Raw genomic sequence first — 14016 nt, forward strand, 5'->3', positions numbered from 1 at the left:
CTAATATTGGCCCCTTGGGAAATACCACTGCAAACTTTCCTCCAGTCTGAAAAATATCTATTGATCTTACTCTCTGCTTCCTATTATTCAGTGAATTTTGTATCCACATTGCTACTGTGGTCCCTTTTATTCTATGAGTTGTAATTTTTCTATTGTATTGAATGCCTTCTGAAAGTTCAAGTACACCACATCAACAGGATTACCCTCATCAACCCATTCTATTACCTCCTAAAAAAACTCCAGTAAGCTAGTTAAACATGATTTCCTCATTAGAAACCCATGCTGGCTCTTTCTATTCAACCTATGCTTTCCCACCTGACTAAGAATTCCATCCTGAACAATTGGGGGTGATTTTCCCAAAAGTGCTGAATTGGTGGGAAAGCTAGATCTCGACTGTTTTTTCAGTGCAGATTCACACCTGAATGTCCGTACTCTGTGCACTGCAGTGGTCACGATTGGGAATCTCATTACAAACCCGGGGGGCGGGGTGGGGCCTATTCATGTTGATTCGTATACGCAGTGGTCCTGATCTGCCAGTCTCCCCGTTTGCTGGCCAGCTCAATCACTGGCCAGCCCGGGACCTCTGCAATGCTGCCCCGCCAGCCCTCCCCACAGCCCGATCATGGCCCCCCACAGCAAAAACCTTGATCCCCCCCCAGTCCCCTGCCCCGATGTCCAGTCTACCCTTCTCAGCAGTGGTGATCCCACCACCCCTCCCACCCTGGATCCCCCCCTGCCCACCGCCCCCCCCCCCCCCCCCCTCCACCCCCCCCTGCTGATCCCTACCCCCTGGGAGGAGGGAACGACCTTTCACCAGTCTCCCAGGGAGTCAGACGCCCTAGCCCACCCTGATTGCTGGCCTCCCTCCAGCCCAGACTGATCTCAATGCAGACTGACAGTGGGACTGCCTGACTCCCACCGATTGCCACAGTCCCAACCCACAATAGGCCCCACTTGTTTGACTCTGCCCGAGGGGACACGGGCTGGCACTGCCAGAGTGCCCATGCCCAGGAACCTCCCTCCCCCGCCACCCAATCCCTCTGGAGGGCCCAAGTTGCCCCCCCCCCTTTCATTCCGGCGGGGTCTCCCACTTGTTCCCCGAACATGGGGAGCTACGCCAAACCCCACCGGAATTAAGTATTCCTGGCGGGATGGGAGATTCAATCAGACCTGGCAAGTTCACGATAATGATACGCCAAACATATTAAAAAAAGATTTAAATCACTTACCTGTCTTGCTGCTGGTTTCCAGCATGGTCTGGACTCCGCCTGTTCTCCAGCTCTGGGAGATGCATGTGCTTTCCCTGTTCATGCGCAAACCCCGGATAAAAGCCACTGACGCGATTCTCCCGACCAGACCCACCTAAAAAAGTTGTGGATCGCGATGGGAGAATCAGGCCCATTGTTTCTAGAAATCAAGGGACAAAATAAAAGGGCAGCCCATTGGGAACTGTTCTTCTTGGCCTTTTGGCTAAGATCAAGTGTAGTATCGACATGCTGTACTTGGTTGAAGTCATTAGGTTACATTTCAGCTTCATTTGAAGCAATTTTTTAAAGCGGCATCTCGGCCTTTTGGCTAAGATGCAAATTAGATCAAGCCTTGGAGGAGGAGCTACACCTACTCCAATCAGCTTGGATCATGTAGATCAAGCCCAAGACAGGTGGTGAGAGCTCTGTATTGTCGGCTTGGATCGGGAATGTCCCAACTTGTTGGGACTCTGAATTGGCTTTAATTTGACTTGATTGGATTGGAATAAAGTAAACAAAAAAAACTGCATCAAACAAAAACAAATCTCCAAGCAAACTTAAAACATCAATACAAAAGATAATTAAAAGCATTGATGAAGTATTTCAGCCACATCCCCTCCTCAGTACCCACGAGGCATGGGAGCTGTGATCTGTAATGGTGCACTCCCACTCGCCACCATTTAAAGTCCTCACTTAACTTCTCTCTTTTCAATCTACCACTTCCTGCACACAGATTGTCCACCTTCTCACCAGCCTAGGATTTCTATGCCCAGGATCCACTGATGCTTCTCAGTGCAGAGTGTGCTGTTCTGTTTTGGAGGCTTTTAGAAATTTCTTGCACTCATTCAGGCCTTCCAGAATTTATGCGTTTGTGCTTTTCTTTACAGCCTTAACAAGAATGAACTGTTTCACCATCGATAATTCTGTCTCAGTTATTGAGCATAGCGATGTGAAGTTGACCCGCATCACCCTGAAATAGCCTCAAAACCAATGCTGCATCTTGAAACTGAGAATGCTTATCCGGCTTGTTGGAAAGTTGTGCTCAGATTCATCACATTTGAAATGAATGCTGCAAACTATTGCTGATTTATCTTGTGCAACAAATAGCCAAATCCACATGGATGCAAACTTGGAATACAAAAATTCCTGAGAAACTTGTGGTACTGATAAACTGTTTCACAATGCCTCATACAAATTTATAGTGCAAACACAGTTTGTAAGCATTCTAAAATTTGATCTTCATTTGCCAGTATAAACTATCTGAGTTCTAAACTGACACCAGCACAAATCAGCCCCATCTCAGGGGCATATCTCATGACTAGATGTACCTGGATGCACGTCAGCAAAACTAACAGCAATGTCACAACCCGAATATCAGATGGTGAATTCCTCTTCCTTTCAATTACTGTGCCCTCCTCTCCAACATTTGCTTTGCTATTATACTGCACTTTTGGGACTTTTTCCATACTACAGCTTTCCTTATGGCAATCCCTGAGTGTAGTGTAGCCCATGTTGGCCTTCTATCCACAATGGTGTTCTTGAAGCGGGGGGGAGGGTGGGGGGATCACACAATCTGTGTATTGGTGCAGCACAACTGCAGGTAATATAAAACTGAAGCTTATTTGTCTTCCCTGAAAATTTACACAGCTTTTTAGTGGAATTAATTTCACCGCGATACAGGATGTGGTGAACGTTTGAAAGGAAGTACAGGAGGCTGGCAAATCAGACTGTGCATGTGTTCCTCTCCCGTGCCCTATGATTGATTGGTCAATATAACTCCAGCCTCTCGATTACAGCATGACATCCATGGAGCTGTTTATACTGCTGTTGACAGGAATGGGTGCAATCATTTACTTGACCATGTTGGTTTGCTACATATCAGGATTCTCCTACATTTTTCATCTTTTGGACAACAGCCTTAAGGAGAACCATAGGCATCACAAGGGAAATGTAAAATAAAACAGCTGGACTGGAAGTGCTTTAACTCCAATGGTTCTCAAATATCACAAGTAACTTCGCTTTGTTTGCTGGCTGATGAATGAGGAAAGTATGATAGAATCTTGGGTATCTTTTATTCTTGTCCATTTATTGATTGACTAGTCTAGGGGGGATATCCTGGGGGGGCTGTAGCAGAATTTCAATTGCTGGAATTTAATGAATTTGATCAAACGATAATGTCATACCTTACTTCATGACATACAAACTACAAATATAAATTATATATGACATTGCTATCATTTGTGAGCTACATGTATGTGCCAAATATTGATTATGATGAGGACCATACATGTAAAACTTCAACTTCAAGATGAAATCACATTTTAACAAAGCAAAATGCAGTTACACCATAGCAATGTCAGGTTACGGCCAGAATTTATGTTTCACAAGCAGGCATGTGGCTGACCGGGCCTTGCATGAAATTGCCCGAGAACACATCATCAGGCAGCCGTCCTGATATCAATATGCCATCACTCCACATCACATTTGGCTGGCATGTGCGGGAGTCGGAAGCCCATCCTCAGACAATTGAAAGGACAATTAAACCCATTAAAGAGGCAATTGTCCACATTTTTATGCACAGTCGGTGCATGAGCTACAGAAGCAGACGGCCATTCCATTTATCGTCGAGACTCAATCCAGGGTAGGATGAGGGCAGCACAGTGGCACAATAGTTAGCACTACCGCCTCACAGCTCCAGGGACCCGGGTTCAATTCCCAGTTTGGGTCACTGTCTGTATGGAGTCTGGACGTTCTCCCTGTATCTGCATGTGTTTCTTCCGGGTGCCCCTGTTTCCGCCCACAGTCTGAAAGATGTGCTGGCTAGGTGCTTTGGCCATGCTAAATTCTCCCTCAGTGTAACCGAACAGGCACCAGAGTGTGGCGACTAGGGGATTTTCACAATAACTTCATTGCAGTGTTAATGTAAGCCTACTTGCGACACTAATAAATAAACATTAGGTACTTTTGAGAAAGGTTGCCCAGAGCTGTAGCAATGTGAATAGGTAGGAGTTTTGGTGAGCACTAGTTGTAGGTGGTTTTCTCACAGTTTATTGCATTTCTTGTGTTTTTTGGAGGACTCTTTGGCTTACAAGCTTTCTTAGAGGTTTTCTGCCCAGCGCAGCCTGCAGTGTACTGTTCTGTGACATCTGTATTCCAGCAAATTGGGATTCTTTACTCTGCTGGAGGGACATCCTCTGAAAAAGTCCTCTGAAGAAGAGAGGTTCAGACAGCAGGCCAGGTAGCCACAGGCAATGTCCAGGAGAACAACCTATTGAGAGGGAGGTGCAGTAAAAGGGGGCCAGTAGGAAATGTAAGGCAGAAGAGACTGCTGAAGACATCATTATCCTGCAGTCAGAGTTTACAGGCTATCTCAATACTAAACAAGGTGGCCGTGGAAATAACGGATGCCATCTTCCAAAATTCTTTAGATGCTGAAACAGTCCCCGCAGATTGGAGAGTGGCGAATGTAACTCCTGCTATTTAAAAAAGGAGGGAGGTAGAATGCAGGGAACTACAGACTGGTTAGCCTAACATCAGTAGAAAGGAAAATGCTGGAATCTATTATAAAGGAAGTGATAACAGAGAACCAGAAAATATCAATTAGATTAGACAAAGTCAACATGGATTTATGAGCGAGCAATCTTGTTTGACAAACATACTGGAGTATTTTGATGACTTGACTAGCAGAATAGAAAAGGGTGAACCTGTGGAATAGGTGTATTTGGATCTCTGAAAGCTTTTGATGAAGTCTCACACAAGGGGTTGGTGTGCAAAATTAAAGCATACAGGATTGAGGTAATACAAAGAGAATTGATTAGCAGAAAAAAAAAGCAGAGTATGAATATGAGTATGACTTTTGTCAGAGTAGCAGGCAATGACTAGTGGGGTCCTGCAGGGATCAGTGTTTGGGTCCCAGCTATTCTTGATTCTGATAGGGCTGGTCAGATTCAATGCAGGGATGTTGTTTCCACTAGTAGGGATGTCTAGAACAAGAGACCACAATCTCAGATATGGGAGGAGACAAGCTAAGACTGTAATGAGGAGAAACGTCTTCCCTCAGAGGGTGGCGAAACTATGGAATTTTCTACCACCAAAGGCTGTGGAGATCAAGTCACTTGAGTATATTTAAGAAGGGAATAGATAAATCTCTAAATTCTAATGGTGTCAAGGAGTATGGGGAGAGCATGGGAGTATGGCATTGGGATGGAGGATCAGCCATGATCTTTACATGGTGGAGTGGGCTTGAAGGGCCAAGTGGCTTACTCCTGCTCCTGTTTTCTATGTTTCCATGAGAGCTATTGGAGACTTCTGTGGTACAGAGGGATCTACGTGTCTTGCTACTTGAATAATAAATGATTGATATGCAGATGCAGCACGTGATTAGGAGGGCAAATGGGATTTTGTTGTTTTTACAAGGGGAATGGAATATAAAAGTAGGACCACTTTGCTACGGAATGTTTTGTAAGTTTATTTTGGGCCATCTTTTATTCAGTTTTATTATGGGCCTCTTCACTTGATTATTGAGTTGACTTTTGAAGAGAACTGTTGGCAACGTTTATTATGGTCTCCTCAAAAATAAATTGCTGTTCCTTTATTGCTGTAACTGAAAGTTTCTCCAGTATATTTCCAAATTCCAGTTGTTTAAACAGTATTCTGTTCTTCTTTCTTCACTGAAATCAAAACCCTAAAGTCTAAAAGCTTCTTGAAGAAAGATATCCTGATATTTTAAAATGTGCCTACTATATATTTTTGGGCAGGGAGGGGGTTGGCGGTTGGTGTGAAGTGTTTGAGTTATACACGTTGTCTGCACAAAATACTAGAGGAACTATTTCTAGTTATCCTAGAACAAGAAGAATCTGTGGATAATAACCATAGGTTGCTTTATGGGAAATGTGTGCCAGGGAAAGGAAACTGTGAGAGGTGATTCTAGTTTGCCAAGGCAAAATCCTGTCTTCCAAAATAACTTATATAGCCTATAATTTGTGATGGGAAACAGGGCCCAAATTGCTACCATTTGTTGAACTAAAATACTCACACAACATAAAATAAATTAGTAAAACTGATCTTTTTTCCCCCACATATGATAACATAGTAGTGAAAATAAGTATTTCAGGCATGAACATAATTCATCAAGATGAACACACTAAGAAGTCTCACAACACCAGGTTAAAGTATTTGGTATCACGAGCTTTCAGAGCGCTGCTCCTTTATCACCTGATGAAGGAGTAGCACTCCAAAAGCTTGTGATACCAAATAAACCTGCTGGACTTTAACCTGGTGTTGTCCATCCCAGTCCAACGCCAGCATCTCCACATCACCATTAAGATGAGCCTTGTATATATTTTAGATTTCTTATGTTACACTCTAACAGTCACTTTCAGTGGGCCCAATCCAAAACCAGTGCTGTTCCATACTGGGAGGGAGGAGAAATGAGGCCACCCATTCCCATCTCATGGCTCAGCTTTTCTTGTGCTTAGTTAGATGCAAGAACTCTGCCTCCCCTCGGGTGCCTGGTTTAAAGTTTATTTATTAGTGTCATAAGTAGGTTTACATCAACACTGCAGTGAAGTTATCATGAAAATATCCTAGTCACCACACTCTAGCACGTGTTCGGGTACACTGAGGGAGAATTTAGCCTGGCCAATGCACTCAACCAGCACATCATTCGGATTGTGGGAGGAAACAGGAGCAGAGGAAACCTATGGTGTTGTGCATCTCTGCACCTTTTCTTTTCCTTTACTTCAAGGAAGTTTGATATCCGTGGTACAGTTAATAGCATTCTTGCCTCTGAGTCATAAGGTTGTGGGTTCAAATCCTTCTCATAGGACTTGAGCACAAGAATCAACGTTGACACTCCAGTGCAGTACTGGACTTGTGCATTACTTCAGATGAGATGTTGAACTGAGGACCTGTCTGCCCTTGCAGGTGGATTTAAAATAGTCCATGACACTATTTTGAAGAAGGGCAGGGGAGCTAGCCCTGATGTTCTGTCCAATATTTATCCATCAGTCAACATCACAAAAGTGGATTCTGTCTGGTCATCATCGCGTTGCTGTTTGTGGGAGCTCGCTGTGTGCAAATCAACTGCCAGATTCTCTGTATTATAACAGTGAGTACACTTCCAAGGTACTTTATTGGCTGTAAAGGTCAGAGGCTAGGAATCTTATAATGAATACTCCCCACTGACTCCCCAGAGCCTGTCCACTATCTGCAAGGCACAGTCAGATGTGTGATAGAATACTCTCCACTTGCCTGGATGAGTGCAGCTCCAACAACACTCAAGAAACTCGACACCATCCAGAACAAAGCAGCCCACTAGATTGCTACCCCTTTCACAAACTTTCAATCCCTCCAGCACTGATGAATAGTGGCAACAATCTGTACTGTCTTGAAGATATACGGCAGGAACTCATCAAGGTTCTTGAGGCATAACATTCCAAACCTGGACCGCTGCCATCTAGAAGGACAAGGACAGTAGATACCTGGGGAAACCACCACCTGGAAGTTCCCTTCCAAGTCACTCGCCATCTTGACTTCAAAATATTTTGCTATTTCTTCACTGTCAATGGGTCAAAATTCTGGAATTCCCTCCCTAACAGCCCTGTGTGTATATCTACACCACATGGACTACAGTTGTTCCAAGAATGCAACACACCACCACCTTCTCAAGGACAACTAAGGATGGGCAATAAATGATGGTCCAGCCAGTGATGCCCACAACCTGTAAAATTAATTTTCAAAAGGTGCTTTGTGGACTCTAATGGTCAGGCAAGATGCAAATCTTTTCTTTATCTGCAAGTACATCAGAAAATAAAATGGCTTTAATAAATGATTTCCCAAATCAAATGATGCTGGATTATTTTAAGCATTGGATTATATTTCACATCTTATGTATCAAGTTTGTTTGCCTCCGATATTGTGCGAGGTGTTAAAATAAGGACCTGGAAAGAGCTCAAAATGTAACATTGTGAAAGCATGATCCACTGCTACGCTAACATATTGAAGAAGAAATATCTGTTTATTAATTGTCCATATAACACTATTCAGGTAATTTCTGTACAAATTTTGTGACCTATCTAAACTGTAATGAATCTAGCAAAATATGAAATCAAGAACAAAAGGCATTTATTTCAGCAACAGAGAATGCTAAAAAAAATTAGCTCAAAATACATACATAAATAGCTAAGGAGATGTACAAAGCATTGAATCATATAGCACATAAAGAGGCCATTTGATCCATTGTCCATGCTAGCTCCTTAGTAGAGCTATCCAATTAGCCCTAGTTTCCATATAGTCCTGTCGTTGTTTCACCTTCAGACCTTTATTTATCCAGTTCCCTTTTGAAAGTTACTATTGAATTTGTTTCCACCAGCCATTCAAATCTTAGCAACCAACTGGCTACAGAAAAGCCCTCATCTTGTCGATATCTTGATAAACCTTTTCTTTATTCATTTGTGGGATACGGACGTCACTGTCTGGCCAGCATTTATTGCCTATACCTAGTTGCCCTTGTCCAGAGGGCAGTTGAAAGTCAACCGCATTGCCATGGCTCTGGAGTCATGTGTAGGCCAGACTAGGTAAGGATAGCAGATTTCCTTCCCTAAAGAACATTAGTGAACCAGTTGGGGTTTTTCTGATAATTGATAATGGTTTCATGGTCACCAGTAGATTCTTAATTCCAGATTTTTGAAAATTGAATTCAAATTCCACCATTTGCTGTGGTGGGATTCAAACCTGGGTCCCCATGAACTGAGTTTCTGGATTAATAGTCTAGCGATAATGCCATCAATTCCCTTGAAGTTAAACGTGCCCACCAATGTGGATCAGCAATTGACAAAGCGAATAAAATGCATAACTTGATGGCTAAAGCACAATACAGGTCAGCAGAAGTTATATTTAAATTGCTCTGGTCAGCTCACACCTTGAAAGCTATGTCCAGTTGTGAAGTTGGGAAAGAAGAGACATTCAAGCACTGGAAGCAGTGCAATGAAGAACCACATGCTGGTTCTGAGTGTTGGGTCAAAGTCTTGAGGAAAAACTGGACAGAATTTGGGGAGCTTCTCGAAATGCATAAAATTGTTAAGGATGTAGATACATAAAGTTACTTAGAATATTACTTCTAATTAAATACTGGAAATGGGGCTAGGTTCAAACCCATATTCAAACCAGGTACTGCTTCACACAGAGTGATTAATGTATAGAATAAACTTCCAGAAAGCAAAATACCATGGAATTATCTACAAAATGACTGAATGGGAAATGGATGGAGGTTAGGATTCCTCTGGTTGAATGATGGGCAGAATGACCGTTCTCAACTGTAATTATGTTGTGATCTTTCTAATTTCACTGGCTACATAATTTCCTAAATAAACACTGATTCTGAAGGGAACAACGTGTTAGCAATCTTGGCGGCTCTTTGAACATTGACAACATTGTTACATAAATACTGGCTAAAATCCTCCTGCCTCACCCACCTTGGGAATTGTAGTGAATGAGCCAAAAAATTCTGTGGACCATTTAATGGCCTGCTGAGCTCAGGCAGCACAGTGGCATAGTGGTTAGTACTGCTGCCTCACAGTATCATGGACCCGGGTTCAATTCCAGCTTTCGGTCACTGTCCCGGTGGAGTTTGCATGTTCTCCCTATGGCTGCATGTGATTCCTCTGGGTGCTCCGATTTCCTCCCACAGTCCAAAGATGTGTGGGATAGCTTGCTAAATTGACCCTACTGTCAGGGGATTAGCAGGGTAAATATGTGGGGTTATGGGAATTGGGCCTGGGTGGGATTATGTTTGGTGTAGGCCAAATGGCCTCTTTTGCACTTTAGGGATTCTATGATTCTGGTCTTGGAGTGCACTCAGTCGGAGAATACCACTTATTGGGTGGAATTTTCTGGCCTTGCTCTCTCCGAAACTGGAAAATCCTGCCCGAGGTCACTGGACCTTTCCATGCTCTTTCCCTCACCCACTCCGATTTCCGTGGCGGGTGGAATTGTAAAAATTCACCCCATTATGTCTGTAACAAATCAGCATATTGGCCATAAAATCAAAGAGTTCATCATTCTGCATGATTCCTGCTTAGTTTTCTCATATCACAACTGATATTGCAGTGTTGAACTCACTGGGCTCGATTTTACCATCAAGTCGTGTCCATTTTTGGGCACGAAAACTCCGTGCCAGCCTTTGTGCTAGTTACCCCCTTTACCAAGGCCCAGAATGGGCACAAGGGCCATTTAAAGCATTTGCATGCATTTAGATTGACTTAATCGAATGCATGCCCAATCTTACCAGCACTTACCCCTTTACCACCACGTTCGCCCATCCAGAATTGGCGCCAAACAGACATGCTCCACAAAAGTCCAATTCGGGCGATCAAGTTAGTGAGGAGGTAAGTGCCGAGTATCCGACGGTTCTCTGCTTAAGATCAGTGGGGGGAAAGGGCAGGTGTCTGCTGCTGCTACTTTGCCTGTGATCAATGAAGGGGAAGGGGAGGGGGATCTGGTGCCATTCTGTTTGAGATCAGTGAGGGGGAAGGAGGGGGTCCGCTGCCAATCTGCCTGAGATCAGTGAGGGGGAAGGGGGGGGTCCGCTGCCAATCTGCCTGAGATCAGTGAGGGGGAAGGAGGGGGTCCGCTGCCAATCTGCCTGAGATCAGTGAGGGTGAAGGGGGGTCTGTTGCCACTCTGCCTGAGATCAGTGAGGGTGAAGGGGGGTCTGTTGCCACTCTGCCTAAGGTCGGAGGGGGGTAGGGGCCTGTGATCGGTTTGGGCGGCGGACGAGGGGGAAGTCAGTAATTTTGGGGGGGGGGTGAGGCTATGCCTGTTGGGGCCAGGAGGACACATTTTCTGGCCCAGGAAGGATGTGGCAGGGGAGCTGCATCCTATCATTCTTTTTCTGCACATGCGCAGTTGGAGGTGACGATCAGAGCCGCAGGGTTTTGGGCGTTTTAAACCCCGCCCACAGGTTCTGCAGCGTGATTCAGAATTGCTCATATTTTTCAGATAGAGTGCATATGGGGGCATCTCAGAATGGGTCAGAAGTTGGATCTGAAACACTCAGCGTTTAGAATCAAAATGGTAAAATAGGGCCCATTGTGTCTATATTATGCATCAGCTTTATTTCACTTGTTACATTGAGAACTGTTCCTTGGTGAGACAGAGACCAAAGTGTGCTAAACATCATTCATCGTGTACCTAACAGACAAATGTTCTTCCTGCTCTTGTAACTGAGGTATATTTTTACATGTTTGAATTTGGAAGGAAACCGCTTTTATTTCATGGAATTTTTTTTTGCTGACAGGAAGTTCCTGGAAATGAATGATGACAAGTGAGAATGTGAATTTTGTATTATGGAGGAAAGGTAGAGAGTTACATGGAATTTAAAGCGCAGAAACAGGCTATTTGTCCACAGTCCCAGTTTTACTACACTGACAGCTGTTGGCTCCCATCTGCCCCATCCCAATCATTCTCCCCTTCCTGATTCATTCCCCATCTTCTCCCTTTACAGTCACAGATCTCATCAGATGCCCAGGACATGGCTGAGGAGGTTTTCCACTGTTGGAAAAGCAGTAGCCTGAAGTCCAATGTCTATTTACTATTGTGCTGACGGTTTGGTAAGCATGCATCTCACATACCACTGAGGCCCAATGTGCCTCAAACCTCTTGTTCTGATGCTAAGGAAGCTGACACCATCCAATGCCTTGACTGCGGACTCTTTATTTAAGGAGTCCCTGCTACTGACTCTGTTCCCAGGTTATCATTTGCCCAATGAAAGCAAATCAATTTTTTATTGATTAGATAGGGAGGGCACTCCGAGAAATGGCAGTCACATGGAGTAACTGGATGTTTGTCTTACTCCTGAGCATTCCACTAGAGTTGCAGTGGGACACGGGGGTGGATGATGTGAAACTGTAAAGCCTTCTTAATATTGCACATAGTGACACCTCCGGGTGCTCTGGTTTCCTTCCACAGCCCAAAGATGTGTGGATTAGATTGATTGCCCATGCTAAAATTGCCCCTTAGTGTCAGGGGCATTAGCAGGGTAAACATGTGGAGTTACAGGAATAGGGCTTGGGTGGGATTGTTGTCAGTGCAGACTCAATGGGTCAAATGGCCTCATTCTGCACTGCAGGATTCTAAGATTCTGTAATCCTGTAGTCTGGCACAGTTAGTTCCCCTTCAAACCTGATAATTTCTCAAGGCACTTGATTATTTAGGGGGCGATTTTCAACCCGCACTGCGAGAATGGTGGTGGACGTTCAAAATCCAGAAAGCGCAATTTGTGCCGGTAAGTTTTTGAGTTCCAATTTTCCAGCAGCAGCGCCTCCTTACTGCATCGCTGGTGTGGAAGAGACATAGCACCACCATTCTCACTCTTCACAGGGATGAAGTGCCGGGTGAGGTTGATGGTTCTCCCAAGCTTGGTGGCATGAACAGACAGGGTGGAGGCTCTATCGCTGAAGAAAGTGAAATTTACTGCCAAATACTCAGTACAAAATGGTGACCTATTTACACTAGTGCCTGTATTCACCTGTGTGCACAAAGTGCTTACGGTTTTTTAATCTTCCTGATCCTCCCACTATGATTAGGTGTATCTCCAGGATCCACAGCTGAGTCTGAGGCAGCCTTCTGACTTCTATGCCAATTTTCCTGAGATGATCTTAGGGGATGTCCCCTGGGGGGCTGGGAACTTGAGGGTCCAGGCCTGCTTTCAGACAGCATGGATGTTTGGCTGTTTCCCTCCTCAGGAATAGAGGGGCAGCTGAAGTGAGACGCAGAAGGCCCGCGTCGTCTGGTGCAGATACTTGTGGATTCTCACCGGTGCCTGCAATGTGCAGTCAAAGCCCTGCAGACATCTCCTGACATAGAGTGCATATCCTGCGCCATGGTCTCCACTGCAGACATCAATCTCAGTGTTGGGACAGCCTAATTCCTAGTTAGTGGGCTCATGGCCTACTTTTCCCTTAATGAGGCAGGGGAGGGGGTTGTTGGGGATGGGTGGGGTGAGGGGGAGGCAACGCATCTCTGCATTAAATCCAGCCCCAGGCATCCTACATATTATTTTGAGGAACCAAAGTGGTATATAAACTTGTCTGCAAAAAACATGTCTGCAACCTTACATAGTGTAGAAGTTTAACATTCACAATAATCATTATAACAAAGAATGTTGAATTTTTACAATTTTTAGCAAGTACTTACATACTGGGTGGCATAGTGGCATTGTGATTGATTTTGATTTGATTTATTATTGATTCATTGCATGTATTAACATACAGTGAAAAGTATTGTTTCTTGTGTGCTACACAGACAAAACATACCATTCATAGAGAAGGAAACGAGTGCAGAATGTAGTGTTACAGTCATAGTTAGGGTGTAGAGAAAGATCAACTTAATGCAAGGTAAATCCATTCAAAAGTCAAGAGGGAAGAAGCTGTTCTTGAGTCGGTTGGTAAGTGGCCTCAGACTTTTGTATCTTTTTCCCGATGGAAGAAGGTGGAAGAGATAATGTCTGGGGTGTGTGGGGTCCTTAAATTATGCTGGCTGCTTTGCCAAGGCAGCAGGAAGTGCAGACAGTCAATGGACGGGAGGCTGGTTTGCGTGATGGATTGGGCTACATTCACAACATTTTGTAGTTCCTTGCGGTCTTGTTTTGGCATTACTGCCTCACAGCACCAGGGACCCAGGTTTGATTCTGGCCTTGGGTGACCGTGTGGAGTGTGCACGTCCTCTCCATGTCTGCATGGGTTTCCTCTGGGTGCTCCGGTTTCCTTCC

The 14016-nt window shown here is 44.4% G+C and overlaps 1 non-coding gene across 1 annotated transcript; it reads left to right on the forward strand.

The window, feature by feature from the left end:
* The first annotated feature begins 1450 nt into the window (after positions 1 to 1450).
* On the forward strand, positions 1451 to 1642 carry LOC145347113 (U2 spliceosomal RNA). Its single transcript, XR_013887771.1, has one exon. It is a non-coding gene; the product is annotated as a U2 spliceosomal RNA (small nuclear RNA).
* The last annotated feature ends 12374 nt before the right edge of the window (positions 1643 to 14016 follow it).

This window comes from Carcharhinus amblyrhynchos, chromosome 8, assembly GCF_965287045.1.
Source record: "Carcharhinus amblyrhynchos chromosome 8, sCarAmb.v2.hapA, whole genome shotgun sequence".
NCBI classification, from domain to species: domain Eukaryota; kingdom Metazoa; phylum Chordata; class Chondrichthyes; order Carcharhiniformes; family Carcharhinidae; genus Carcharhinus; species Carcharhinus amblyrhynchos.